Source organism: Pristis pectinata, chromosome 3, assembly GCF_009764475.1.
Source record: "Pristis pectinata isolate sPriPec2 chromosome 3, sPriPec2.1.pri, whole genome shotgun sequence".
Classification (NCBI taxonomy): domain Eukaryota; kingdom Metazoa; phylum Chordata; class Chondrichthyes; order Rhinopristiformes; family Pristidae; genus Pristis; species Pristis pectinata.
The window spans coordinates 137,562,419-137,587,468 of NC_067407.1; the positions used below are offsets into that span (position 1 = coordinate 137,562,419).

Below are 25,050 nucleotides of genomic sequence, written 5' to 3' on the forward strand. Positions count from 1 at the left end.
GGGCATGCTATGTTGGCCCCGGAAGCGTGGTGACACTTGCAGGCTGCCCCCAGAACACTCTATTTCACTGTGTATTTTGATGTATATTCAACTAATAAAGACATCTTTATCTTTATCTTTATTTTGGATTGATGAAACTTCAGACTTCAACCTGAAGCGTTGACCCTGCTTCTCTTTCCACAGATGCTGCCTAACCTGCTGAGTATTTCTAGATTGTCAGTTGTTAGTGCTGGAGTGCCTATCAGTGACTTTGAATCTCTGGGAACAGCAGGTAAAAGCAACAATTAATAATTAAGCAATCAATTAACAATTAAATGTTGTATTGTTGGCAATGTAACAGACAATGGAAGAAAATTTAAGACTCATGTTGACAGTCAGTAGCTGGTTGAATTTGAGCCAGCTAGCTCCCAGGTTGCAGCTTGTTACAGAGAAAGTGCTATCAAAATGACATTGCTGAGCAATTTGTTCACAAGTTGCTGTCGAATGAATCTGTAACCAGTGTGTCATCACAAGAGACAAAGAGTACTGCTTGAGAAACTCTTCAGTTCCACTAGTCTGTACCTTGTCAGTATCAAGACAGATTGTCTGAATTAAATGTCTCCTTATACTGGTAACAAATTCAGTTTTGGAAATAAGAAGATTCTGAATTCATTTCAACTTTATTTTACCACTTTGTTGCTGTTGTAAAAGCACATTTTGTCCTAGCTGACAGGACACAACTTCTGAATTAGAATACAAAGCAGGCAGGAGATAATATTTTTCACTACAGGATGTTCCAATGTGTACAGCAACCAATAAAGTCCCTTTGGGTGTGCAGCAATGGTTGTAATATAGAACTGACAGAAGGCATCCTGCACAGATCAAGCAAAGAGCAATGTGACAGAGCGATGGTGCAGTTGCTACCTGAGGGTCACAGAGACCCTGGTTCAATCCCGACCTCAGCTGCTTGGATTCAGATATTACCCAGTCTAATTGAAGTTGGCTAAGGTTCGATGCAACAGTTCTTCTCTGAGCCTTCTTCTTCAATTGTTGGTTTCTGGAGTTATTGCAAAGTCAAAAAGTCAAAGTCAAGTTTATTGCCATATGCACAGGGACATGTATTGGTATTGGTTTATTCTTGTCACTTGTACCAAAGTACAATGAAAAACTTGTCTTGCATAACGTTCGTACAGATCAATTGATTACACAGTGCATTGAGGTAGTACAGGGTAAAAACAGTAACAGGAAACAGAGTAAAGTGTCACAGCTACAGGGAAGTGCATTGCAGCCAGACAAGAAGGTGCAAGGTCATAGCAAGGTAGATTGTGAGGTCATGTCATTGTATAAGGGAATCGTTCAATAGTCTTATCACAGTGGGATAGAAGCTGTCCTTGAGCCTGGTGGTATGTGCCCTCAGGCTCCTGTATCTTCTGCCTGTTGGGAGAGGGGAGAAGACAGAATGTCTGGGGTGGGTGGGGTCTTTGATTATGCTGGCTGCTTTACCGAGGCAATGAGAAGTATAGACAGAGTCAGTGGAGGGGAGGCTGGTTTCCATGATATGCTGAGCTGATGATGCAACCAGATAGGATGCTTTCTATTGTGCATCGATGAAAGTTGGTGTCAAAGGGAACATGCCAAATTTCTTTAGCCTCCTGAGGAAGTAGAAGCATTGGTGAGCTTTCTTGGCCATGGCGTCCATGTGGTTGGACCAGGTTGTATGCACAAGTGCAATGAAAAACTTACTTGCAGCAGCATCACAGACACATAGCATCAGAGATGTCATATTCACAAGAAAAACATAAATTAAACATCAATTATACAATTGATGTTTATCAATTATATAAAATTATACAAGAAAGAACACGGTTAGAACAAAACAAAAACAAAGTCCATTGCAGTGTAAAGTAGTCAAAGTGGTCACAGTGTCGCTATACTGAGTGATTAGGGTTGTGCTGGTTGGTTCAAGAACTGAATGGTTGAAGGGAAGTAGCTGTTCTTGAATCTGGTGGTGTGGAGGCTTCTGTACCTCCTGCTCGATGATAGCTGCGAGAAGATGACATGACTCAGATGATGGGGATCTTTGATGGTAGACTATGCTTTCTTGAGGCATAGTCTACCTGTAGATATAGCCTCCTGTAGATACTACCGATGGTGGGGAGGGATGTGTGAGAGGTGTATTGGTCAGTGCCTAAAATTAGTTTATAAGCCAGTGACAAGTCGATAGTGGTGTGGGTTGTAGTGACAGGCAGGGTAAGGCCAGAACCGACTGCTTCATAGCCGTTCTCACTAACACCAGGTTCTCATTTGTATCTGTACTTTTAAAGAGCTTCACTTTTCGATGTGCATTCCATTGGATTATCCTCATTGCTAGTCCGTTGACCAAACTACTAGCAGAATGGCAGTTACTATAAGACCATTCATCGTGAAGTAGTTTGATCAGTACAGCACAGGAACAGACTCCTAGGCCCATGATGTTGTGCTGAATGAGTTAAGCCAATGACACCAAAATAAACTAATCCGTTCTGCCTGCACATGGCTGCAGTCCCTCCATTCTCCACGTATTCACGGGCATATCTAAGAGCCTCTTAAACGCCTGCCTCCACCAGCACCCCAGCAGCAGTTCCAGGCACCCATCACTCTCTGTGTAAAAGCCTGCCCCTTACCCTACATGCATGTCCTCTAGTACAAGATATTTCAACTCTGGGAAAAAGATTCTGGCTGTCTCTGCTATTTATGCTTGACCTCACAATCTACCTCTTTATGACCTTGCACCTTATTGTCTACCTGCACTGCACTTTCTCTGTAACTTTAGCACTTTATTCTGCATTCTGTTATTGTTTTCCCCTGCACTACCTCAAGGTACTGACGTGATGAATTGATCTGTATGGACGGCATGCAAAACAAAGTTTTTCACTGTGCCTCAGCACAGGTCGGTGACCAGTGGTGTTCCGCGGGCATCTGTTCTGGGACCCCAGCTCTTTGTGATTTTTATAAATGACTTGATTGGGGATGTGGAAAGGTGGGTTAGTAAGTTTGCTGATGAGGTGAGGCTTGGTGGTGTTGTGGATAGTGTAGAAAGTTGCTGTAGATTACAACTGGATATTGTTAGAATGCAGAGCTGGGCTGAGAAGTGGCAGATGGAGTTCAACCTGGATAAGTGTGAAGTGATACGCTTCAGGAGATCGAAGTTGCAGACAGAATACAAGGTTAATAGCAGGACTCTTAGCAGTGTGGAGGAATAGAGGAATCTTGGGGTCCACGTCCAGAGATCCCTCAAGGTTGCCGCGCAGGTTGATAGGGTTGTTAAGAAAGCGTATGGTGTGTTAGCCTTCATTAGTCGGTGTATTGAGTTCAAGAGCCACGAGGTAATGTTGCATCTCAATAGAATTCTGGTTAGACCACACTTGGAGTATTGTGTTCAGTTCTGATCGCCTCATTATAGGAAGGATGTGGAAGCTTTAGAGAGGGTGCAGAGGAGATTTACCAGAATGCTGCCTGGATTGGAGAGCATGTCTTATGAGGATAGGTTGAGTGAACTAGAGCTTTTCTCTTTGGAGAGAAGATGAGAGGTGACTTGATAGAGGTGTACAGGATGATAAGAGGCACAGATCGAGTGGACAGTCAGAGACTTTTTACCAGGGCAAAAATGGTTAACATGAAGGAGCATAATTTTAAGGTGATTGGAGGAAGGTATAAGGGGGATGTCAGGGGTAAGTTTTTTACACAGAGAGTGGTGGGTGTGTGGAACATACTGCTGGCAGAAGTTGTGGGGGCAGATACATTAGGGACATTTAAGAGACTCTTAGATAGACACATGAGTGATAGAGAAATGGAGGGCTATGTGGGAGGAAAGGGTTAGATAGATCTTAGAGCAGGATAAAATGTTGGCACAACATCGTGGGCTGAAGGGCCTGTACTGTGCTGTAGTGTTCTGTGTTCTATGTGACAATGAACCAACTTACCAATTTTGTCATAATTTTAGAACTTCTTTCAGGTCTCCACTCAGCCTCTGCCACTCCAGAGAAAACAACTCTACACATGAGGTGGGGCACTTTGTAAATGCAGGTAGCTTCAGCATGGCTCTCTTTACCATCATCAAGAGTGTAAGATGAGCCAATGTCCATAGGTTGATTTTGTCCAAAATACACAAAAATCAGTCATTGTGGTGACTCTATCTCCATTGTATTGTAATGAATGGCATCAAAAGCACAAGGTTGAAAAGAAAGAACAACTATTAAAAGTGGAGAGAGAGGAAACTAAGACCATAAGACAGAGCAGAATTAGGCCATTTAGCCCATCGAGCCTGTTCTGCCATTCAATCACGGCTGATTTATTTTACGCCCTCAACCCCATTTTCCTGCCTTCTCCCTGTAATCTTTCTTTCTTTTTCAATCTTTTTATTAATTTTCAAATTAGTACAAATTAATATCTATAACATTAATGATTATACATGTGGTGCAAAGAGATCAGGATAACTGTCATAACAGTTCATATATATAATCTCAAGGAGTAAATGAAAGTAATCAAGACCTCCCACTCTCTTATTAAGTGAACATAATGCAAAAGGAAAATTGAAAAGAAATTTAATTATATGAGAAAAGAACATCCAAATCAAAAAAATATTAATAATAAACCAAAAGAAACCAAAAATTAAAAAAAAAACTGGACTGATATTTCTTCAATTAAAAAAAAACATTATTATATCGCCAACTCCGCTCCTCTGCAGTCAAGGGTTATTGAAAGGGATCTGAAAAAGGTCAGCTTATATCATATGGAAATATTGAATAAATGGTCTCTAAACTTCCTCAAATTTAAGCGAAGGATCAACAGTACCATTCCTAATTTTTTCTAAGTTTAAACATGCTATAGTTTGAGAGAACCACTGAAAAGTGGTGGGAGGTATTGGATCCTTCCATTTGAACAAAATGGATTGCTTGGCCATTAATGTGACAAAGGCGATCATACAATGAGCAGAAGCAGATAAATGGCGAGATTCCATCATTGGTAACCCAAAAATTGCAGTAATAAGATGAGGTCGTAAATCAATGTTCAATACAGATGAAATAATGTTAAAAATGTATTTCCAATATTTTTCCAAAAGGGGACAGGACCAAAACATATGTGTCAGGGAAGCCACCTTCGAATTACATCTGTCACATATAGGATTTATATGATGATAAAAAACGGGCTGACTTGTCCTTGGACATATGGGTCCTGTGAACCACCTTAAAACTGTATCAAAGAGTGTCTGGCAACACATTGAAGATGTATTAACTAATTGAAGAATTTTCTTCCATGTCTCTGTAGGTAAAAGTATCTGTAGCTCTCTTTCCCATTCATTCTTAATTTTATCAAGTTCCTGGGGACGTAGTTTCATAATCCGATCATAAATTATTGCTATCAGGCCCTTCTATAAGGATTACACCCTAAAAATTTTTCTGTAATTTCAATTTTATATGGTGTCAGAAAAGAAGGTAAGGTAATTTTTAAAAAATTTCTAATCTGTAAATATCGAAAAAAATGTGATCTAGGCAGATTGTATTTATTAGACAGCTGTTCAAAAGATTTTTAAAAAGTTATCAATGAATAAATCACAAAAACATGTTATTCCCTTCATTTTCAATAAGGAAAAAGCTGAGTCAATTCTGGATGGTTGAAAGAAAAAATTAGATTGAATAGGACTTGATAAATTAAATTTATTCAATCCAAAAAAATTACGAAATTGAAACCATATCCGTATTGTATGTTTAACTATTGGATTAGTCATTTGTTTATTCAATTTAGTAAGTGCAAAAGGGAATGAAGCTCTTAAAATAGAAACTAATGAAAATCCTTGCACTGATTCACACTCAAGGTGTACCCAACGGGGACAATGAATTGCATCTAAATCTTGTGCCCAGAAAATTAAGTATCTAATATTAATTGCCCAATAATAAAAGCTAAAATTAGGCAAAGCCATACCACCATCCTTTTTTAATTTTTGTAAATACTTCTTACTTGGGTTTTTATTCTGCCGTATACATGAAAGAATTTTGGAATCAATGGTGTCGAAAAAGGATTTCGAGATAAAATTTGGAATCGCCTGAAATAGATACAAAAATTTTGGTAAAATATTCATCTTAACTGCATTAATTCGGCCAATCAATGATAGAGAGAATGGGGACCATTTAATAAATAATTGTTTAACGTAATCAATTAAAGGTAAAAAGTTAACTTTAATTAAGTCCTTGTGTTTCTTGGTAATTTTAACTCCCAGGTACATAAAGTAATCAGTCACTAATCTAAATGGTAATTGCTTATAAATTGGGACTTGCATGTTTAATGAGACAGGTTCATTCTTATTAAGATTTAATCTATAACCAGAGAAAACACTAAACTGAGCAAGTAGTGATAATATTGCAGGGATAGATTTCTCCAGCTAAGAGATATAGAGTGACAGGTCATCTGCATAAAGAGATATCTTGTGAGTCCCCTTTTTCCATGAGTGATACCAAATATGTTAGAAGAATCCCGAATGGCAATTGCCAAAGGTTCCAAAGCAATATCAAATAATAGAGGACTTAGGGGCAACCCTATCTAGTGCCTTGAAAAAGCCTGAACAAGGGGGATCTCTGATTATTAGTAAGTATTGAAGCCATAGGTGTGGGATAAATCAATTTGATCGCAGATATGAAATTTGAGCTAAAATTAAATTTCTCAAGCGTGTTAAATAAATATTCCCATTCGACTCCATCAAACGCCTTCTCGACAGCTAGCGAGTTAACACAGTCTGGAATTACAGACGAAGGGGTATATATAATATTCATTAACCTCCTAATATTAAAATGCAAATAACGATTCTTAATGAATCCTGTCTGGTCATCAGAAATAATTTGTGGAAATACGTTTTCCAGTCTGGAAGCCAATATTTTGGAAAAAAATTTAGAATCCACATTCAATAAAGAAATAGGTCTGTGAGATGCACATTCAGTAGGATCTTTATCCTTTTTAAGAATTAATGAAATAGTTGCTTCATAAAAGGATTGTGGTAATTTACCCACTGATAGGGCATCTTTAAAAATTTTACCTAACCAGGGAGGGAGAAGGTCAGAAAAGGATTTAAAAAATTTAACTGTTAACCCATCAGGACCGAGTGTTTTACCCGAATTCACTGAAGAAATTACTTTCTTTATTTCTTCCTCCGAAATGGGTGCATCTAATATTGAACGTTCATTAAGTGATAATTTCGGAGTCTTCAGATTCCTTAAAAATTCATGCATTGATGTAGAATCCTCAGGAGATTCTGATTGATATAAAGAAGTATAAAATTCTTGAAAGTATTTGTTAATTTGATCATGGTCTACCATGTAATTACCATCTCGTTTACGAATTTTAATAATCTGACTTTTAGTTGAAACAGCTTTCAATTGGTTGGCAAACAATTTACCAGATTTATCACCATGTATATAAAACTGACTTCTGGTTTTGAGTAATTGATTTTCAATGGGAGATGTTAATAATAAACTGTGTTGTAATTGAAGTTCTGTTCTCTTTTTATAGAGCTCCAAATTAGGAGCATCAGAGTATTTTTTATCGATTTCTTTATAATCTTATCAGCCAATATACATAATTCATTATTAGTTTGTTTTTTCAGTCCAGCAGAGTATGAAATAATTTGACCGCGGGTATAAGCTTTAAAGGTATCCCATAATATCCCACTGGAATTTCTTCAGTAAAATTAGTTGAGAAGAAAAAGGAAATCTGTTCTTTAATAAAATGAACAAAGTCTAAATCTTGCAATAAAGAAGGATTGAGTCACCATTGTCTAGCGCCAGAGGGTACGTCCACTAATTTAATTGATAGTTTCAATGGCACATGATCAGAAATGGCAATTGCATCATACTTACAGTCAATAACAAGTGGAACTAATCGTGCGTCGATAAAAAAGTAATCAATCCTAGAGTAATTGTGATAGACAGGAGAAAAGAATGAAAACTCTTTATCATATAGGTGTAGAAATCTCCAAACTTCTAAAATTCTGGAATCAACTAAAAAGGAATTAATAAAAACAGCAGATTTGTTAGGAAGTTCAAGATTCGACACAGATCTCTCCATTGAGGGGTTTAAACAACAATTGAAATCTCCACCCATAATCAACGTATATTCGTTTAAATTAGGAAAAAATGCAAATAAATGTTTAAAAAACTCAGAATGATCCACATTAGGTGGATAAACATTAACCATAACAACTTTTTTGTTATGAAGTAAGCCGGTAATTAATAAAAATCTACCATTCGGGTATGAAATTGTCTCATGATGAACAAATGAAATTGAGGAGTCTATAAAAATAGAGACTCCTTTCACCTTTGCTTGTGAGTTAGAATGAAATTGTTGACCCCTCCAAAATCTAAAAAAGCGCTGACTATCCTCTCTCCTAATATGAGTCTCCTGCACAAAAATAATCTGAGCATTCAGTCTATGAAAAACTTTAAAGATCTTCTTACGCTTAATTGGATTATTCAAGCCGTTTGTATTCCATGCAACAAAATTAATTGTCTTATCCACTTTAATAGACTAAAAAAACATATGGTATGTAAAGGTGGGCCGAAGGACCTGTATTGCACTGTATTGTTCTATGGTTCTATGGTTAAAGGGTTAACCTTGTTGCATAGGAGATTCATTAACAGGAAGAGGAAAAAAGTTCAAAGAGGAGTCGAATATGATGACAATTCAGACATATTAGTAGTTTATCAGTCCAGAAGAAGGAAAAAACAACTAACCTGAAAACAGCCCCACCCCCACCTACCAAAGCCCAAAAACTGGCCAATAGGCAGCCAGAATGCTACCCACTATTATTTAACCCCAATTCTTTTGGTGGAAAATCTCCAAGTTGAAAAGAATGCAAGGCACCATCAATAGTCTAAACATGAAGGAAAAAATAGCCAAAGCAATTTTTCAAAATTGTTGTATCAGACATTGGTGAGGCCAAATTTGGAGTATTGTGTGCAGTTCTGGTCACCTAACTATAGGAAGGATATCAGTAAGATTGAAAGAGTGCAGAGGAGATTTAATAGAATGTTGCCGGGTCTTCAGGAGTTGAGTTACAGGGAAAGATTGAACAGGTTAGGACTTTATTCCTTGGAGCGCAGAAGAATGAGGGGAGATATGATAGAGGTTTACAAAATTATGAGGGATATAGACAAAGTTAATGCGAATAGGCTCTTTCCACCTAGATTAGGAGAGATAAGTACGAGAGGACATGGCTTTAAGGTGAAAGGGGAAAGGTTTGGGGGAACATTAGAGGGAACTTCTTCACTCAAAGAGTGGTGGGAGTAAGGAACGGGCTGCCATCTGATGTAGTAAATGCGGGCTCACTCTTGAGTTTTAAGAATAAATTGAATAGATACATGGACGGGAGTGATCTGGAGGGTTATGGACTAGGTGCAGGTAAATGGGACTAGTGGGATAATGTTTTGGCACAGACTAGAAGGGCCAAATGGCCTGTTTTTCTGTGCTGTAGTGTTTTATGTTCTATGTTCTGTGTTCTAAAATGTAAACAGACTTGCTTAGAAAGTTCAACAAAGTCACAAATATAAACAGTCGACATTTGCTCTGCCGGAGGTTTTGGTCTTAACGCTCGATGGGCACGATCAAGTATAGGGCTTATAGAAAACACTTCAGGGCCAAACGCATCCATCAGAAGTTTAGAAAAGAATTCAATGGGATTACCAGATTCAGCATTCTCAGAGAGGCCGATGATCCTCACATTATTTCTCCAACTGCGGCTTTCTAAATCAATAATCCTCTGTCTTTGCTGTTCTAGTCTTTGTTTGGTCCCACTTAAATCTTTTTCCAGTAAATCCAGCCTGCAATCTCTCTCTTTGCCAGCTTGATCCAGTTGAGCAATTAATTGCTGTTGATTAGCACACTCCTGTACGAGTGCGGTCTGTCTGTCTTCCATATCTTTTAACAGCGTTTCCAAAGTGGCAAATCTCTGGTCAAGCTTTTTATCCAGTTTAGAGATAGCTTCCAAAGTGAGTTGATCTTCTCCGTTACCCTTGTTATCAGCTCCAGCCTTAGCTCTGGTATTCATTCCAACACTTAAAAGTCAAAATCAATCTTGTAAAATTATTATAAAAGTCTTACTAAAGGGTGGTGCATGAGGAATTAAAAGGTGAGTGGAACAGAGCCAAGATACGACCTACTCCATGTAGCGCCATCAAAAGACTCCCATAACCTTTGATGCTCTTACTAATCAAGAACCTATCAACCTCTGCTTTAAATATACCCAATGACTTGGCCTCCACAGCTGTCTATGGCGATGAATTCAACATATTCACCACCCTCTGGCTAAAGAAATTCCTCCTCATCTCTGTCCTAAAGGGACATCTTTCGATTCTGAGGCTGCACCCTCTGGTCCTGGACTCTCCCACTACTGGAAACATCCTCTTCACGTCCACTCAATCTAGGCCTTTCAGTATCCAGTAGGTTTCAGTGAGATCATCCCTCATCCTTCTAAATTCCAGTGAGTACAGGCCCAGAGCCATCAAATGCTCCTCATTCGTTAATCCTTTCACCCTCAGGATCACTCTTGTAAACCTCCTCTGGGGCGGTCTCCAATGCCAGCACATCCTTCCTTAGATATTGGGCCCAAAGCTGCTCACCATACTCCAACAGCGACTCGGGTTCAATTCCGGCCGCTGTCTGTAAGGAATTTGTACGTTCTCCCCGTGTCTACATGGGTTTCCTCCGGGTGCTCCGGTTTCCTCCCACATTCCAAAGACGTATGGGTTAGGAAGTTGTGGGCATGCTATGTTGGCGCCGGAACTGTGGCGACACTTGCGGGCTGCCCCCAGACCACTCTACGCAAAAAATGCATTTCACTGTGTGTTTTGACGTACATGTGACAAATAAAGATATCTGATATCAAAATCAAATGTGGTCTGACCAACGCCTTATAAAGCCTCAGCATTACATCCTTGTCCTCTTGAAATGAATGTTAACATTGCGTTTGCCTTCCTTACCAGCTGACCTTGAGGGAATCCTGTTCTGTCCTTCGTGGGAATGAACGTATGTAAGTACATCAGACTTTTGAATTTAATAATATTATGGGACCTCGTTCATATGTAAGCAGTGTCCATAAACTGGGCCTTTGTAACCTGGGGATGGTCTGTCGACAGTTCTATTTACCGCCCTTCCTGAGGATGCAAAGGAAATGTTCGCAGGGCAGGGAAAAGTGGTTGTGAGAAATGACTGTCCAGGCTGGGATGGTTTGCACGGTAGTGTAGCGATTAGTGTAATGCTTTACAGCGCCAGCGACCCAGGTTCAAATCCGGCCACTGTCTGTAAAGAGTTTGTATGTCCTCCCTGTGTCTGTGTGGGTTTCCTCCGGGTGCTCCGGTTTCCTCCAACATTCCAAAGACGTACGGGTTAGGAAGTTGCGGGCATGCTATGTTGGTGCCGGAAGCGTGGCGACACTTGCGGGCTGCCCCCAGAACACTATGCAAAAAGCTGCATTTCACTGTGTGCTTCGATGTACATGTGACTAATAAAGAAATCTTATCTTATCTTATCTTAAGGGGAGATTTAATTGAGGTGCATAAAATTATGAGAGGCCCAGGCAAGGAGAGCATGGACAATCTCAGCAGACAGGTCAGTAACCAAGGGGCAAAGGTTTAAGTTCACCAGCAAGAGAGGAAAGATTTTTCAGAGAGAGTGGTGGGGAGGCAGGGGGGGAATGGAACTCACTCCAGAACAGGAGGCTGCAAGACAGAAGCACTTGACATATTTAAAAAGCACCCAAGAGAACATATGACCTGGAGGGCTACAGACCAGGAGCTGGAAAGTAGGCTAGAAAGGGCTGAGTGGCCACTTTCTGTGCCGTACATATTTTATCATTGCATTATACAGTTACTAACAAGGGAGAGGCTGAGCAAATGTCCAGCAAGTTCATGTTCCCTTTCCTCTGCTCATTGTATTTTCAAACAATGCTCCCATTTAATCTCACAGGTTGACATCCACTTCATCTCTTGGCCCAAATGACCAGGGACACTGGGAAACATTTATTATGCTGAGATGTGCATCATTAAGAGAGCCTCGGCCTCTCCCACCTCTTTCAGCAGGACATTCCAAATTCCAACCCCTTCCTGACCAATCCTTTCCAAATTTGACAATTCATGAACATTGGATGATGGGAGGAAGGTGTTCAGGTCCTTACATAATGTATAGAACGGTACAACACAGGAACAGGCCCTTCGGGCCACCGTGTCTGTGCCGACCATTATGCCTGCCTGAACTAATCCCATCTGCCTGCACTTGATCCATATCCGTCCATTCCCTGCATGTTCATGTGTCTGACTAAATGCATCTTAAGCATCACCATTGTACCTGCTTCTACCACGTCCCCTGGCAGCACGCCAGTATAATCAACGACTCCACCCACCCCGGACATTCTCTCTTCTCCCCTCTCCCATCGGGCAGAGGTACAAAAGCCTGAAAGCAAGGACCACCAGGCTCAAGGACAGCTTCTATCCCGCTGTTATAAGACCATTGGACAGCCTCCGGTATGATAAGATGGACTCTTGACCTCACGATCTACCTCGTTATGACCTTGCACCATATTGTCTGCCTGCACTGCACTTTCTCTGTAACTGTAACACTGTATTCTGCATTCTGTTATTGTTTTCCCTTGCACTACCTCAATACACTGGTGTGATGAAATGATCTGTATGGATGGTTTTTCACTGTACCTCGGTACATGTGACAATAATAAACCAATTTACCAATTTACCACACTGGCCTTGCACATCTCCTTTAAACTTTCCCACTCTCACCTTAAATCTATGCCCTGTAGTATTTGATGTTCCACCCTGGGAAACAGACTCTGATACTCTGCCCTATCTATCCCTCTCATTATTTTATAAACTTCTATCAGGTCGCCCCTCAGCCACCAATACACCAAAGAAAACAACCCAAGTTTGTCCGACCTCTCCTTGTAGCTAATACTCCCTAATCCAGGCAGCATCCTGGTGAACCTTTCTTTTAATAGTGCCACTTCATTTCATTTTGAAAGCTCCAATTAGAATCATAGAGTCATAGAGTAATACAGCATGGAAATAGTCCCTTTGGCCCAACTCGTCCTTGCTGACCCTAGTGCCCACCAAGTTAGTCCATCATGACTGATACAAGCTTTTGACTTGACTCAATTCCTTTCTCCCCACAGATGCTGTTCGGCCCACTGAGTTCCTCCAGCAGATTGTTTGTTGCTCCACATTCCAGCATCTGCGGTCTCTTCTGTCTATCTTGTCGTGGCCCTTGCACTTTATCTGTCCGCCTGCACTGTACTTTCTCTGTAACTACCACACTGTATTCTGCTTTCTGTTTCCTTTTACTACCTCAATGTAATTAGTTATGGTTTGATCTGTCCAATGCCTATGCCCTCTAGTCTTAGACACCCCTACCCTAGGAAATAGACTGTGACAATGGAGTGTCACCATAGTGCGTGAGGTGTGCTTGAAGCAGGGATGGACCTTTACTGTACAGTACCTGTCATGAGTAACTGAGGTTGTCTCTGGATCATTGGAGTTCAGTCTGGGGTAGGTCAGCAATGATCATATTGAATGGTGATATCTCAGCTTTGAACTTTAAATTAATATCTCATCTCAGCAATGAACACCAAATGCTGGAGGAACTCAATGGGTCAGGCATCATCTATGAAGGGAAATGAACAGATGACGTTTCAGGCCAAGCCCCTTCATCAGGACTGGAAAGGTTGTGTCCTCCATCTAATCTCAGCAGTTCTCTGGTGGCACAGAGTGGGTGAGAAGATTGGTAAGTTGGTTTATTATTGTCACATGTACCAAGGTACAGTGAAAACCTTGTCTTGCCATCCATACAGATCATTTCATTACACAGTGCATTGAGGTAGCACAAGGTAAAACAATACCCGAATGCAGAATTAAGCGTTACATTTACAAAGAAAGTGCAGTGCAGGCAGACAATAAGGTGCAAGGTCATAACAAGGCAGATTGTAAGGTTAAGAGTCCATTTTATTGTACTCGGGAACCATTCAATAGTCTTATCACAGTGAGGTAGAAGCTGCCCTTGAGCCTGGTGGTATGAGCTTTCAGGATTTTTGTATCTTCTGTCCAATGGGAGAGGGAAGAAGAGAGAATGTCCCGGGTGGGTGGGGTCTTTGATTATGTTGGCTGCTTTACCAAGACAGTGAGAAGTGCAGACAGTGTCCATGGAGGGGAGGCTGGTTTCCATGATGTGCTGAGCTGTGTCCACAACTCTCTGCAGTTTCTTGCAGTCCTGGACAGAGCAGTTGCCATACCAAGCCATGACGCATCTGGATTGGATGCTTTCTCTGGTGCATCAATAAAAATTGGTGAGGGTCGACAGGGACATGCCAAATTTCTTTAGCCTCCTGAGGAAGTAAAGGCACTGGTGTGTTTTCTTGGCCATGGCATCTACATGGTTGGACCAGGACAGGCTATTAGTGATGTTCACTCCTAGGAACCTGAAGCTCTCAACCCTCTCTACCTCAGCACTGTTAATGTAGACAGGAGCATGTACGCTGCCCCCTTTCCTGAAGTCAATGACCAGCTCTTTTGTTTCGTTGACATTGAGGGAAAGGTTGTTGTCCTGATACCATGTCACTGGCCTCTCTATCTCCTTCCTGTACTTGGAATCATTGTTGTTTGAGATACAGCCCACTATGGTTGTGTCATCTGCAAATTCATTAGAACAGAATCTGGCCACGCAGTCATAAAAATATATAGGGAATAGAGTAGGGAGCTGAGGACGCAGCCCTGTGGGGCACCAGTGTTGAGAATAATTGTGCCAGAGGTGTTGTTGCCTATCCTCACTGATTGTGGTCTGTTGGTTAGGAAGTCAAGGATCCAGTTGCAAAGGGAGGTGTTGAATTCTTGGAGCATGGAGATGAGTTTGCTTGGAATTATAGTATTGAAGGCAGAGCTGTAGTCAATAAACAATTGTCAAACATAGGTGTCTTTACTGTCCAGATGCTCCAGAGATGAGTCCAGGGATCACTCCAGATGAAGGGTCTTGATCCAAAACATCAACTGTCCATTTCCCTCCATAGATGCAGCCTGACACGCTGAGTTCCTCCAGCACTTTGTGTGTTGTTCCAGATTCCAGCATCTGCAGTCTCTTGTGTGTCCTTATTATGGCTCAGGATGGTTACAAACATTCATTAGTTTAAAACAGATGGACACCTTGATTGACAAACACCAACAGTGCCAATCACACACTTCCATGCATTTTCACCTTTCTCACATTAAGAGCTCCTGTTGCTTCAAGTTCAAGTTTATTGTTATCAGCATACATACCCATACAGGCATACATACCCATATAGGCAGACAGAAATGCCAAAATCTCGTCCAGAATGTGGTTGATGGTTGGTGTGGACTTAGTGGGCTGAAGGTCCCCTTTTAAATTCAAGTTTACTGTCATAGGCACACATACCCAGGGTATAAATGCCATGAAGATTAGCTTTTTGCAGCAGCACAGTACATTACAAGCATAACAAACATATTAACATAAGTTATGCAGAACTTACATGACAAAATATACATATCAACATTAGTGCAAGTTCAGAGAGAGAAGAAGAAATATAGTCTGAGGTAGTGTTGGAGTTTTTCAGGTCGGTTCAAGAACCTGACGGCAGTGGGGAAGAAGCTGTTGTTGAACCTTGAGGTGTGGGTCTTCAGGCTCCTGTACCTCCTGTCTGATGGCAGCATCGAGAAGAGGTCATGGCCCGGATGGTGGGGGTCCCCGATGATGGATGTCGTCACCCTGAGACACCGCCTCTTGCAGATGTCCTCGATGGTGGGGAGAGCTGTACCCATGATGAAACCGGCTGAGTCCCACCGCTCTCTGCAGCCTCTTGCGTTCCTGTGCGTTGGAGCCTCCACACCAGGCCGTGATGCAACCAGTCGGAATGCTTTCCACTGCACATCTGTAGAAGTTCGTCAGATTCTTCAATGACATGCAGAATCTCCTTAAACTTCCAGGAAAGTAGAGATGTTGGCATCCCTCCTTCATACCCATCCAGGGAGATCCATTCGGGAGAGATGTAGTGGAGGGAGAACCTTCAGCCGCTGCCTGAAATGGTAGATTACACCAAGCCAATAATTACACCCATCCTGCACGCAATCATCTTCCCATTTAATAGATCACAGAAGTAACGCTGCCTTATCCAGCAAGTCAACTGTTACCCCGTGGCCAATAGCTGCAGGCAAACTACACACAGTTATAATGCTTTCAGTATGTGCTGCCCCATAACTGGGATGAGAGAAAATGTGCTGCTGCCTGCAATGTGGTTTTAATTTGGTTCAACATCTGCACACTCTTCAAGATTAGGGAGAGGAGGTGACGTCATTGGGATTGTCAAAAATAACCCAAGTTTCATCCAGTGCGCTCTCAAGCTTATTGTTTAGGGCAATGAAAGTGTCCCTGTGGTTCCTAAAAAGTGGTGCTGCAGGTAGACAGGGTGGTGAAGAAGGCTTTTAGCACGCTGGCCTTCATTAGTCAAGGCATTGAGTATAGAAGTTGGGATGTTATGTTGCAGTTGTACAAGCCATTGGTGAACACATTTGGAATATTGTGTTCGGTTTTGGTCATCCTGCTCTCAGAAATATGCCGTTAAGATGCTGTATTGTGAACACAGCTCAGCACATCAGCACATCCACGGACTCTGTCTACACTTCTCGCTGCCTCGGTAAAGCAGCCAACATCATCAAAGACCCCACCCACCCCGGACATTCTCTCCTCCCTCCTCCCATCGGGCAGAAGATACAAAAGCCTGAAAGCATGTACCACCAGACTCAAGGACACCTTCTATCCCATTGTTACAAGACTATTGAACAGTCCTCCAGTATGATAAAATGGACCCTTGACCTCACAATCTACCTCGTTATGGCCCTTTCACCTTAATGTCTGCCTGAACTGCACTTTGTCTGTAACTGTAACACTTTATTCTGCATTCTGTTATTGTTTTCCCTTGTACTACCTCAATGCACTGATGTGATGAAATGTTTTTTATGGATGGTTTTTCACTGTACCTCGGTACATGTGACAGTAAGAAACCAATTTAAACTGGAAAGAGTGCAGAGGAGATTTACAAGGATGTTGCTGGGACTTAAGGGACTGAGTTACGGAGAGAGGTTGAGCAAGTTGGGACTTTTCCACTGGAGCCTAGGAGAAAGATGGGTGATCTTATTGAGGTGTATAAAATTATGAGGGGCATTGATAGGGTGAATGCGCACAGTCTTTTTCCCAGGGTTGGGGAATCAAGAACTGGAGGGCATAGGTTTAAGGTGAGGGGGGAGAGACTTACTAGGAGCCTGAGGGCAACTTTTTCACCTAGAGTCTGGTCAGTATACGGAACGAGCTGCCAGAGGAAGTGGTTGAGGCAGGTACATCAACAACTTTAAAAGATACTTGGACAGGTGCATTGATAGGAAAGGTTTAGAAGGATACGGGCAAAACATGGGCAAATGGGACTAACTTAGATGGGAACCTCAGTCAGCATGGACCAGTTGGCCCGAAGGGCCTGCTTCCGTGCTGTATGACTCTATGACTTTAACTACTTCTAATGATCTTGCCACCACAATCCACTCTCTTTCACTTCTCAGTTTCTATGCCCCTCAGTTTTAAATGACCAACTCCTCATCCTGTCAGTATGTTCCCATCATTCAACACACTTCCATCGTAAAAACAGCTCAACATCTATTCTATCATTCCCCTTTAAGATTTGATATGTTTTCAAAAATATCGCCCCTCATTCATCTAAACTCCAAAGAATGCTGATCCAGCTTCTTTAGCCACTCAGAACAGAATAACCCTCTCATCCCGGGAACTAGCTGAGCGAATCTCTTTTGGATCACTTCCATTTCCAGTATATCCCAGCAGAAGAGGGAATTTTCTCGATGCTTCTCCCCTTTTGGTGTAGTCCTGCAACGCCATAACATTGTGAACATGCCAACAAATGCATTTCTCTGTTGATTGATCCAATCATGACCAAGATCCAATGATGTTTGATGATAAAGAATTGCGGGTGTAAAGAAGTCCCCAGGATCTCCCAAAACCCTTTCCCATCAATGTTATAATGTCCACCTACTTTGCAACATGCAAGACAGAGAAGGTGAAATCCACACAATACAATGCAACTATGAGCGGGCAATCTGTGTTTGTGAAGCTATTTGTAATTGGTAATTGGTTTATTATTGTCACATGTACCAAGATGCAATTAAAAGCTTTGTTTTGCATGCCATCCATGCCGATCATTTCAAAACATATGTACGTCAAGGTAGTACAAGGGAAAAACAATAACAGGATGCAGAATAAAGTGTTACAGTTACAGAGAAAGTGCAGTGCAGGAAGACGATAAGGCGCAAGGGCCATGATGAGGTAAACTGTGAGGTCAAGAGTTCATCTTTATTGTACAAGAGGTCCATTTAAGAGTCTTATAACAGTGGGATAGAAACTGTCCTTGAGCCTGGACGTGCACATTTTCAAGCTTTTATACCTTCTGCCCAATGGGAGAGGGGAGAAGAGAGAATGACTGGGGTGGTGGGAGTGTTTAATTATGTCGGCTGCTTTCCAAGGCAATAGGAAGTGTAGATGGCGTCAGTGGAGGGGAGGCTGGTTTTCTTGATGGACTGGGCTGTGTTCACAACTCTTAGTAATTTCTTGTGGTCTGAGGCAGAGCAGTTGCCGTACCAAGCTGTGATGCATCCGGGCAGGATTGCTCTGTGAAAATTGGTGAGGGTCATCGGGGATATGCTAAATTTCCTTTGCCTTCTGAGGAAGTTGAGGTGCTGGTGGGCTTCCTTGACCATAGCGTCTACATGGCTGGACCAGAACAGGCTATTGGTGATGTTTACACCTACGAACTAGAAGGTCTCAATCATCTCTACCTCGGTACCAGCATATCAGGAAAAATGACATCTTCAAAATTGCATCAGGGTATCTGTTAAGTCTGCTTGAGAGGGCAAAAGGGACCTTGCTCTAACAACAGAGCCAAAGGAATGCACATTCTGCAGTACACCAGTCCCTCAGTACCTGTCTCCTGACAGAAGCACCAATGCAACCCATTTGCATTGACTTTGTACACTGAGCTGTGGCAACATGTTTATATTTCCTTGGGCCCTACAAGTTGCTTGGCCGCAGTAACAGGTCACGAGGTTTATTGAACAATAACACATTGTTTTACGTTGTGATTAATAAATAAAAAAGTATGAAATGTCATTAAACATGGGTTATGTGCAGTCCACAAAATATTGTATTTTTATTCAGATCATTTTCATGCACTACTTTACTTGCCAGTGGTTGCCCTTGGCAACTTCAAAGTGCACTGTAGGAGACTAGCTCTGCAAGGGATGTGAATGGCAGATATTTTTTCTGTGCTGTGCCCCCGTTGTTTGCTCTGAATTGCAGTAGCCCCACCCTTACTCAGAGAGATTCGGGATACCTACGCAGTGGGTAGCGCAGTGGTGCAGCTAGAAGAGCCACTACCTCATAGCGCCAGAGCACTGGGTTCAATCCTGACACTCACTGCTGTCTGTCTGTGGAGTTTTCATATTTCCCTGTGACTGCATGGAATTTCCCATGGGAAATCTGTTCAGAATCAGAATCAGATTTATTATCACTGACTTATATGACATGAAATTTGTTGTTTTGCAGCAGCAGTACAGTGCAAAGACATACATTTACTATAAATTACAAATATAAATAAATAGTGCACAGAAAAAGGAATAATGAGGTGGTGTTCATGGGTTCATGAACCAATCAGCAATCTGATGGTGGAGGGGAAAGAACTGTTTCTAAATCACTGAGTGTGGGTCTTCAGGCTCCTGTACCTCCTCCCCGATGGTAGTAATGAGAAGAGGGCATGTCCTGGATAGTGAGGGTCCTTAGTGATGGATGCTGCCTTCTTGAGGCACCACCTCTTGAAGATGCCCTCGATGGTGCAGAGGGTTGTGCCCATGATGGAGCTGGCTGAGTCTACAACCCTCTGCAGCTTCTTGCAATCCTGTGCATTAGAGCCTCCATACCAGGCTGTGTTGCAACCAGTCAGAATGCTCTCCACTGTACATCTATAGAAATATGTAAGAATCTGTTCATTCAACCTCAGACAAAGCTGAGTTCCCATCATTATTAAGGAATATTAGAATAAAAGTGGAATAAATACTGCTGGAAACACTCAGCAGGTCAGGAAGCATCTGTGGAGAGAGAAACAGAGTTAACATTTCTGGCCAATGGCGCTGTATCGGAACGACAAATGGACTATGATTAAAGAAGACAAGAAGTTGTTTTAATTAATTAGGGTGTGAGAAACTAAAGACAAAAACAACGTAAACTAATTTAACAAATTAAAACCTGAACACAGAGTTAATCAGGAAAAAAACAATCTGGGCAATTTATGGTTTTAAATAGAACAAAACTTGTTCAATCAATTTTATCTGATTTTGTTTTGTATTTCATATGCCTAATTAGTCTGTAATACGCTAACACATTCTCATGGATCTTAGCACCATGAAGAGTTGCTGCAGAATATAGTGGAAACAGTGTTAGTGCAATCTTGCATCAGCACATTAAAACTTACCAGGCGGTGCAGTAAACTTGAAGTCCTACTTCTGCCTCTTTAGCAATAGGACAAACCATGTCAAATTAACTGTTTTGCTGTTTTTCCATCTGATAGCACAGAAACTTTGCCAGAGTGGCCATTCACAGGTCCAAGCAGTGGGCTGTCGAGGGGTCCATCCATGCCAACTACTTGCCCCTCTTCCGAGGACATGTCTGTACCTGGGTGCCCATGGAGAAGCACATGGTGTCCTCTGGCTCGCTGGAGGTTTCTCGGGACTGGCGGGCATCACAGGGGCTGGTGTGCATCCTGGACAGTGAGAATCACATTTTAATCTAAAAACATTACAAATAATATAAATAAGAAAATTCTAAAATCATGAGAGGCATAGATAGGGTCATTGGTCAGAATCTTTACTCCCAGGGCAGAGGGCATGTATTTTAAGGTGAGAGGGGGAACATTTAAAGGAGATGTGTGGGGCAAGCTTTTTACACAGAGAGTGGTGGGTGCCTGCACCAGGCTGCCAGGGGTGGTGGCGGAAGCAGATACAAAAGTCATATTTAAAAGGCTTTTAGACAGGCACATAAATATGCAGGGAATGGAGGGATGTGTATCATGTTTAATTTGGCATCGTGTTCAGTTCAAACATTGTGGACCGAAGGGCCTGTTCCTGTGCTGTACTGTTCTATGGTCAAAGAAAATAGCTTTAAGATGAAAATTTGCCCCTGATGCCTCACTGCCACCCTATGACACATATTAACATTAAGAATGAAGTGTCGAGATGCTGTGCAGCGTGGGGGTACCAGAGAAATACAATTAATTTGATTCTCACGTACATCCCCCAAACTAAATTAATTATTTTACACCATTTCAACACTAGATTCATCATAGTTCTACAAACTGGGCTGAGCATTCATATAGCAGGAGAATTTGCTGTCGATAACCAGTTGATATAGGTTTAGGGTAAGAGACAATAGGGTTGGAGGGAATCTGAGGAAGATTTTTTTCATCCAGAGGGTGATTGGAATCTGTAACACACTGCCTGAGGGGGTGATGGAGGCAGAGACTCTCACAACATTTATCCAGATGTTGGATTTGACTGTTTTAAGTACTTTTTTAATATATATAGTGTTTAATATGCCTCAAGTGGCTGTACAAGGAATGGCCGCTTCCTAGCTTATTGGTTCGTGCATCAGGTGAATACGTGTTTTCTTGTTGGTTGGTTTTGCCACAGGTATCTAATAGGTTTTCTGATTGGACTATTGTTAGCTAAGGAGTACCTCTTATCTCAGGCATAAAAGGTGTCATTTTTTATTAATCTCTCTCTTGCCTCTCACTTGCCTCCATCTCTCCCTTGCCTCTCTCTCTCTTGCCTCTATCTCTCTCTTGCCTCTATCTCTCTCTTGCTTATCTTGCTCTCTTCCCCCTGGCCCTAGCTCATCTTTAGTTCCTTTGTCTCGGCTCATCTTCCAGTAGTAAAGCTAACGCCATGTGCTCCGTGACTGTTTCTTTGTTTTCGATAAAATGTGTGAAGCACCAAGTGGTTTTCCACTCATTTTTGGACTCCTGAAAGAACCTGTGGATTCGAAAATAACCGGATCCGACACAGATGAACACTTCAACTGCCAAGGCATAGAAAGATATACACCAAGTGCTGGAAAATGGGATCGTATGGATAGATACTTGATGCTTGGGATGGACATGGAACATAGAACATAAAACATTAACTTAATTCTCTTCTGCCTGCACATGATCCATATCCCTCCATTCCCTGCATATTTATGTATCTAAATAAACGCCTCTCTTGTATCTGCCTCCACCACCACCCCTGGCAGCCCGTTCCAGGCACCCACCACTTTGTGTGGAAAAACTTGCCCCGCACATCTCCCTTAAACTTTGCCCCTCTCACCTTAAATGCATGTCCTCTGGTACTTGATATTTCTACCCTGGTGTTGTAGGGGAAAGAATAGTGAGGGCTAATAACCGATAAATAAACCGGGATGTGGATTGTGCTAATGTGGTAACAGTGTCCCGCAGACAAAACCTAAGAGTAGCCACATGGACTGAAACAGTGATGACACCCGAGTTTCAGAAACTTCATTGATGATGTTATAGTGTGTATCCATTGTTGTAGTAGAAAATTGGATTTACTGTTAGACTTGTGGATAATCATTTTATTCTGTAATCAAGACCTAGTTTGTTATTAAGTCCTTCTGCAGTCGCCATTCTGTTATCCAAACCTAGTTTTACTATTAATCAAGTTTTTGTGTAATGAAATGTAAAAGCTGTACCAAAGTCGCGCTCAGGTAGATCAGCTTTGATTGGTCTTCTGGTGCGCACTAGTTTTAATAAATCACCTGTAATTTTGAACCCTAACTCCACGTGGCCTTTCTGTCTGCCCCTACACCTGGGAGAAAGATTCTGACTGGCTACCTTATCTCTGCCTCTCATAATCTCATAAACTTCTCTCAGGTCAATGGGCCAAATGACCTGTTTCTGTGCTGTATGTCTCAATGAAAATGTTTTATAAGGCTTTATAAATTACTTACATTAAAGTGCATGCATTAAAAACGTACACTGTTTTTATAAGATAAGATTTCTCTATTAGTTGCATGTACATCGAAATGCATCTTTTTTGCGTGGAATATTCTAGGGGCAGCCTGCAATTGTTGCCACGCTTCCGAAATAATCTATAACAGAATGAACAGAATTGAAAGTCTCAGCCAAGATGTAATGGATAGATTATGGAGTAGGTAATATTGCAAGCAATATTATCTCAGTCGATAGTTGCTGCTCAGCAAAGGGCTGATGATGTTCCAGCGTGATACGTACTTGTCTAGTAATTGACATTTACCTGTCGACTTGCAAACATTTCTCCCACTGTAAGTCTTCAGAGGTGAACAAGGCAGCTAAGAGATGGAAGCTTTCTTGTCAAAGTTTTAAACACAGATTGAATGATGTCCCAGTTGGTTTTCAACAGAATTTCACTTTATTTTACTTAACTTTTGCTTTGATTATAATCAAAATATGTTCAGAAATGTTTAACTGCACTTATTTATATTATTCAGATAAATAAATACAGGCAGAAGTATGGACACACAGGCGAGACCTCAGATGCTGGAAATCTGGAGCAACACACACAAAACGTTGGAGGAACTCAGCAGGCCAGGCAGCATCCATGGCGGGAAATAAACAGTCGACGTTTCGGGCCGAGACCCTTCATCAGGACTGGAAAGGAAGAGGGCAGAAGCCAGAATAAAAAGGGGTGGGGGGAGAGGGGGAGGAGCACGAGCTGGGGGTGATAGGTGAATACAAGTGAGGGGAGAAGGTAGGTAGGTGGGGGGATGGCTGATATAAGATTAACCTTTGGCCCATTGAGTCCACACTGACAACTCAACACTGATCCCACACATTCCATACAACTGCTCCCAGATTTCTACCAGTCACCTACACAGGAGGGATGATGGGCTGGATCACTCTGGACATGGCCTACATCTCACATTCACTTTCCCCAGGATGCCCACGGTTGCTGCCACCATTTGCGGCTGTACGGGTCTCCCTGTCCTGGCAGCCTCGCTGCACAGGCCGATCACAGGTTGGACTGAGTGAGCTGCAGGCCCAAGCAGCAGCCAAGCCTCAGGTATGGACAGCAACTGTGCTGCAGGCTCTGGTTGCAACCAGGCCTCAGTGCTCGAAGCAAAGAGGTCTCAGGCACAGCCTACAACTCGGCCTCAGAAGCAGGCCACAAGTGCAGGGAGTAACGAGACCCGAGGCCCAAGTTGTTGTGAAGCATCAGCCCAGGCAGTGAATAGGCCTTAAGAACCTAGTGCATAGAACACCACAGCACAGTACAGGCCCTTCGGCCCACAATGTTGTGTCGACATTTTATCCTGCTCTATCTAACCCTTCCCTCCCACATAGCCCTCCATTTCTCTATCATTCATGTGTCTATCTAAGAGTCTCTTAAATGTCCCTAACGTATCTGCCCCCACAACCTCTGCCGGCAGTGCGTTCCACGCACCCACCACTCTCTGTGTAAAAAACTTACCACTGACATCCCCTTTATACCTTCCTCCAATCACCTTAAAATTATACAAGGCACTGAGTTCAAGAGTCAGGAAGTTATGTTGCAGCTTTATAAAACTCTGGTTAGGCTGAATCTGGATTATTGCATTCAGTTTTGGTCGCCCCATTACAGGGAGGATGTGGAGAGGGTGCAGAGGTGGTTCACCAGGATGCTGCCTGGATTAGAGGGCATGTGCTATAAGGAGAGGTTGCACAAACTTGATTTGTTTTCTCTGGAGCGGTTGAGGCTGAGGGCCGACCTGATACATGTTTATGAGAGGCATAGGTAGAGCTGACAGCCAGTATCTTTTTCCCAGGGTTGAAATGCCTAATACTAGAGGACATGAGTTTAAGGTGAGAGGGGCAAAGTTCAAAGGAGATGTGCGGGATAAGTTTTTGTACACAGGGAGTGCCTG

General features: G+C 42.1%; 1 long non-coding RNA gene across 1 annotated transcript; it reads left to right on the forward strand.

The window, feature by feature from the left end:
- The first annotated feature begins 241 nt into the window (after nucleotides 1–241).
- LOC127567835 (uncharacterized) lies at nucleotides 242–23,710 on the forward strand. Its single transcript, XR_007955950.1, has 3 exons — nucleotides 242–271; nucleotides 10,986–11,032; nucleotides 23,638–23,710. It is a non-coding gene; the product is annotated as an uncharacterized LOC127567835 (long non-coding RNA).
- The last annotated feature ends 1,340 nt before the right edge of the window (nucleotides 23,711–25,050 follow it).